The following is a 6382-nucleotide window of genomic DNA, read 5'->3' on the forward strand; positions in this document are numbered from 1 at the left end:
TCATCTACTTAGTGACACGCATGAATGGATTAACGAGATTCCCACTGTCACTGTCTACTATCCAGCGAAACCACAGCCAAGGAAATGGGCTTGGTAAAATCAGCGGGGAAAGAAGACCCTGTTGAGCTTGACTCTAGTCCGACTTTGTGAAATGACTTGAGAGGTGTAGAATAAGTGGGAGCTCCCGCGCAAGTGAAATACCACTCCGGGCGGAGGACATTGTCAGGTGGGGAGTTTGGCTGGGGCAGCACATCTGTTAAAAGATAACGCAGGTGTCCTAAGATGAGCTTAACGAGAACAGAAATCTCGTGTGGAACAAAAGGGTAAAAGCTCGTTTGATTCTGATTTTCAGTACGAATACGAACAGTGAAAGCGTGGCCTATCGATCCTTTAGACCTTTGGTGTCGGCTCTTCCTATCATTGTGAAGCAAAATTCACCAAGTGTTATATTGTTAACCCACCAATAGGGAACGTGAGCTGGGTTTAGACCATCGTGAGACAGGTTAGTTTTACCCCACTGATGCCCGCATCACAATAGTAATTCAACCTAGTACGAGAGGAACCGTTGATTCGTACAATTGGTCATCGCGCTTGGTTGAAAAACCAGTGGCGCGAAGCTACCGTGCGCTGGATTATGAATGAACGCCTCTAAGTCAGAATCTTGGCTAGAAGCAACGCATGCACCCGCCGCCCGATTACCGACCCTCAATAGGAGCTTCTGCTCCCAAAGGCACATGTCGTTGGCTAAGTCTGTTCGGCGGAAGCACAGTTCGGACCGCCTTGAATTATAATTACCACCGAGCGGCGGGTAGAATCCTTTGCAGACGACTTAAATACGCGACGGGGTATTGTAAATGGCAGAGTGGCCTTTCTGCCATGATCCACTGAGATTCAGCCCTTTGTCACTAAGATTCGGCCCTCCCCCTTTCCAATCACAATTTCCGCCCCAAAGCGTTAAAAACAAAAAAACCCAAAAAAATTTCAAGTATAAAATAAGACGTCGTCGAAGGTTCGAGATTTTTACTTGGTGAAATTCACTCTCGCCCTAATATTTCAGATTGGCCGATGAAATGCAGCCCGCATGTGCACAAGTCTTGGCCTAAAGCATCCTAATGGGAGCATTAAAACCCAAAAAAGTTTTCATTCATCCCTTCAGTACGCTTCCCGTTCAGTCGCTTGGCCTCGATCATACCACAATAAAAACCTAGGGAAAAATGTTAACACTTGGTGGGATTATGAAAAGTCTAGCCAGCATAAGTACACTTGGACCATCAGTTCATTAGAACTCGGGCTAGCATCAATCAGACTGACTTGGACAGTCCAGTCCATCAAAACTCGAGCTCATGTCCAGATCAGTACACGAACAGTTCACGGAAAGGGCCAGCATGCTGATATGTGTACTGACCTGGTGCATCAGTTGTCCAAAATCAGTACACGAACAGTCCATGGGAAGGACGAGCATGCTGATATGTGTTGTCAGCATGCTGATATATGTACTGATCGGCAGTCCACGGACAGTCTATGGTTGTCCAAAATCAGCCAAGGGAAGGACCAGCGTGCTGATATGTGTACTGATGGACAGCCACAGACGTTCTGTGTGTGCTGCCGGATAGCCACGAACGTCCTGTGTGTGCTGACGGACACACACGGACGTCCTGTGTGTGCTGAACAGACAGCCCACGTAGGCCAAAATAACCCGAACAGTCCACGGGAAGGGGCAGCACGCTGAGTCCAAGGACCAACGTGCTGCTATGTGTACTGATGGACGGCCACGGACGTCATGTGTGTGCTGACGGACACAGATGGACACACACAGACAGCCACGAACGTCCTATGTGTGCTGGCGGACACCCACAGACGTCATGTGTGTACTGCAGACAGCCCCCGTGGGCCAAAATCACCCAAACAGTTCACGGGAAGGGCCAGCGTGCTGATATGTGTACTGATGGACAGCCTCGGACGTCCTGTGTGTGCTGACGGACACACACAGACAGCCACGGACGTCCTGTGTGTGCTGACGGACAGCCACGGACGTCATGTGTGTGCTGGCAGACACCCACGGACGTCCTGTGTGTACTGAACAGACAGCCCACGTGGGCCAAAATCACCCGAACATTCCACGGGAAGGGTCAGCGTGCTGAGCCCAAGGACAACCATTCTGATATGTGTACTGATGGACAGCCACGGACGTCCTGTGTGTACTGACGGACACACACGGACACACACATACAGCATTGGACGTCCTGTGTGTGCTGAACAGACAGGCCACGTTTGCCAAAATCACCCGAACAGTTCACGGGAAGGGCCAGCATGCTGAGTCCAAGGACCAGCGTGCTGATATGTGTACTGATGGATGTTGGGGTCAAAAATGGTTATTTCGAAATCAACGGCTGTGATTATTTCTTATTCATGGATTTTTCGCAAAACATTCACTGAAAGAAAGATCTGAAGTGAACGAACGAGCGAATCCCGCACAAAAGCCACTCGCCGGCGAGCTGAACCATCACGCCGGTCAGCTCACCGGCTAGCTCAACCATCGCGCCGGTCAGCTCAACCATCGCACCGGTCAGCTCGCCGGCGAGCTGAACCGTCATGTGGTAGTGCTCGCCAATGAGTTCAGCCGTCACGCGAGTCGGCTCGCCCAAAGAGCTTGATCTGATCCTGGCCTGTCCGACTTACTTCGACTCCCGTATCTTGCATAGCTGTGATATCCGACCTTCGGGACCATTTACTTCTTGTAACATCCCGGATCCTGAATAGGATCATTGGGACGGCCATGGTTCGAGGGAACGTTCTAGCCAGTCTTAAGACATCAAGGCAAACGTTCCATGGCCGGATAAGAAGGTTAGGGACGTAAGGAAACTTAGACTTAACCTTACACAAGTCGAGAGTCAGCTATACCGAGCAAGACGGTAGCTGGACGAATGGAGCAGGTAGCTCGACCAGCTAAACGGAGCTAGGTTAAGCTCCCTGCAGCTCGGACACTACAAGGTCAGCTCCACTAGCTGGACTACTCGGCTGAGGCAGCTGGGGATCATCTCATCTCAGCTGGACGGTCCGTTCGGGTTTCGGTCCGATGGTCCGGGTCCGGGCTGATGGCAGGCCATGGGAGGTCCGGCCATGAGGTCATGGACTGTTGGGGCTTGGGACAAGGCCATGGGCTAAGTTCAGAAGAGTTGGGTAAGGCTTTGGGCCTCTGTCCAACCCAAACCCATGCGGTATTGGCGAAGGGGCGCATGCTGCCGAGAGGGTGTAACCCTTGGCCGATTGTGCCCATCCGCTGGCCAGTCATGCCTGTTCGTGGGGCAAGACTTACCCCCTCGTCTTCTATAAATATGGGGTCCTCTCTGTCGATTTCATTCATCCAATCCAGAGTAAAATACTCAGAGAAATTGTAGAGAGAGAGAAAGAAAGAAAGAGAGAGTTTCCGGCCAAAGCAAGGCCGATTGTGTGGTGGTTAGGTTTCCGGCGATCTGATCGTTTGTGAAGCAACCTCCGATCAAGTATGGGAGACCGAGAGCAGGAGAAGAGCATGGAGAACCCTGACATGGTTCAGAAGGTACGTGGTGGGACTATGGCTCCATCAGACCGAACGGACGGTCCTTGTGATCGCACCGCGGCTCTGGACGGTTCATTAGACCCGGCCGCTTCTCCTCTTCTTGTTTCTATCCGGTCCTTTCTCTTCTTTCTGATTATGCACGAAGGGTTGTGTTGGTTCAGTCCAAGGGACACGTTCCTAGACTTAGCCGGACATAACCAAACCGCTAACCTAGACGCTGGTTGGTTAGACGGTCGGTTCGAATTGCACCATAGGCTGGCGGGTTGGGCTAAATGGTTGGGCATGTCCCAGGCGGCACAAGAGGCCAAAGGTCATGAGTACCAACGGTTGTGAGTTGCCAAAGGGTGTAAGTAACCAAGGGTTACGAACGCCAAGTGGTACGAGCACCAAGGGTTACGAGGACCACGAGGTACCAAAGGCCGAAGGAGTGCGTGTACCAAGCGGTGCCGGTTGAGGCAGGTCGTGTCCGTTCCTTAGGGATCAGACCATGTCTTGTCTGTTGGGGCAAGTACACGGTCCGTCTAAGCCAGGGTAAGAGTCACAAGGTCCTATCGGCCATTGGCCTAACCGGATTGGGCGTGAGGCTTACTCGGCCGTTATCCAGGCCCAAGGCCGGATCAGGTAAGGAAGTCCGTTGGGCCATTGTGCCGGCCTTCATCTAGGCCGGTTGCACCTAGATTCTATCAGGATGGACGGATTGGTCTTCGGGACGATCCGGACTGTTCGTGTGTTCTGTTTATCTATTCTGGACTGTCTATCTAGTTCTAAGTCAAGGGGTGGTAGGTTGTATGACTTAGGATTCGGTAGGTAGGTTCATATCTTTTTATAAATATATTGTCTGAGGTTTATCAATGTTCAAGGAACCAAGCCAAGCATTGAAGGATCGACCAGTCCTATTCTCGGTTACGATTAATGCTTATCTGGTTGTGGTTTCAGGAACTAAGGATGGTTCTGGTCAAGCCAAGGAGCCGTGAAGGCTCGGTCAGTGAGAGGCTGTGTAACGAACTAGTGATTGTCTATGAAACTGTTAAGAAATTGTGTATTGGATCTCATGTTTCTAAGTAATACATTTGTTTATACATTATATTCCGCTGTGCTATCTGTTCCATTGTTTTAGAACCTCCGATTCAAACATGACTTAGTAAATGAAAGACTTAAAATGAATCAAACAAGCAAAGAAATTGATTAAGTAGCAAACGAGTCTAGTCTTGTCGAGAGGCCGGATTCGGGCGTTACAAGTTGGTATCAGAGCCAGGTTGATTCTAGGATAGTTGGGTTATGTAGTCCACACACACGCAGCCAGCTGATTCAGTGTCACGGTGAGGTTTGATAGTTAGGTCTAGGGATTAATTGTCTCGGTTATGTTATGTATATGTTGTACTAACAATGTCTGAATCCTTAGGCTGGGAAAAGCAAATCAGGAAAGACCCGAAGGAGTAAGAAAACGGCTGGTCTATCATGTCAAGCGGCAGCAGACGGAATTAATCTGTCCTGGTTACCAACCGAGCAGGCTGTGACTAACACCTGTGGTGTCTTACCGACTGACCAGGCCAATCTTACGGGAACGCAACAAGAAGGTCAGCAACACCAGGAGAGCGACGAGGAAGTGGAATCTTCGAACGCTAACCGGGATGGTGACCAGCATGAGCAAAGGGCCGAGGGAACGGCCAACGTGGCTGCAGTACTGTTCCGGGAGGACTTGTTAGAGGCCATGAAAGTAATGGGTAATCAAGTGGCGGCTATGACTCAGCTGTTCACTCCAATAGTGAATTCATCAGTTGGTCAAGCTACACCTGTAGCTACGGCTACACCTATTGCTACGGGTCCAACTGTGGACGCGGTTGAGGTGATCGAGATCGATCCACCGGAAGGGTCTGTAAAGAAGGTGGACTATCTGAGTTTGCTTCAACATCTATCCAGATTGGGTACGAAGCAATTCTCAGGTAGCACCGACCCGGTTGTGGCAGATGAGTGGAGGAGTAGGCTAGTCCGAAACTTTGAATAAAGTCGCTGTCCAGATGATTACAGGCGAGACATTGCGGTTCACTTACTGGAAGGGGACACGCATAATTGGTGGCTTGCAGTGGACAAGCGTACCTACGGAGGTCTCACAAGTTTTGCAGACTTTGAAATTGAGTTCACCCGCAAATACTTTCCTGCTGAGGCTTGGGATCGTCTGGAAGCTAAGTTTCTAGATCTGGTCCAAGGCTGCAGGACCGTACGGGAGTACGAAGAAGAGTTCAACCGACTCAGACGGTTTTTTGAAGAGAGCTGGAGGACGAAGCAGTCCAGGTCCGTAGGTTCATCCGAGGCTTAAGGCCGGAACTGAAGACCCACTGCTCGATCCGCACTTTCAACACCGTCGGAGAACTGGTGGAACGGGTGGCTTTGTTGGAGTCTAACTTGGCTGAGAAGCTAAGCTTAAGGCTAAGCCACAGTCTGACCCACTGGGCAAGACTAATGATAAAAATAGAAAATGGGACCAGGTGGACGGAGGTAAGACCTCTGGTGGCCGACCTGCGTGTTCCAAATGTGGACGGAACCATCCCGGTGAGTGCTGGAATGCCAAGGGGGCTTGTGTTCGTTGTGGCAGCATGGACCATGGGGTTCAGAACTGTCCTCGAGTGAACCAGTCTGGTAGAAGCGGCCAGATGACCTGTTTCCATTGTGGCCAGCAAGGACATTTCCAATCGGAGTGTCCCAAGCTGCAAGGAAGTCACGGGAAGGGCCGTGGAGATTCAGGAAAGGCGTCCCAAGGCAAACCAACCACAACACCGCGGGTGTATGAACTGTCACGAGAAGACGGAGCTTCTGGATCCTTTG

The sequence above is a fragment of the Brassica rapa genome, unplaced genomic scaffold (assembly GCF_000309985.2).
Source record: "Brassica rapa cultivar Chiifu-401-42 unplaced genomic scaffold, CAAS_Brap_v3.01 Scaffold0453, whole genome shotgun sequence".
Classification (NCBI taxonomy): Eukaryota; Viridiplantae; Streptophyta; class Magnoliopsida; order Brassicales; family Brassicaceae; genus Brassica; species Brassica rapa.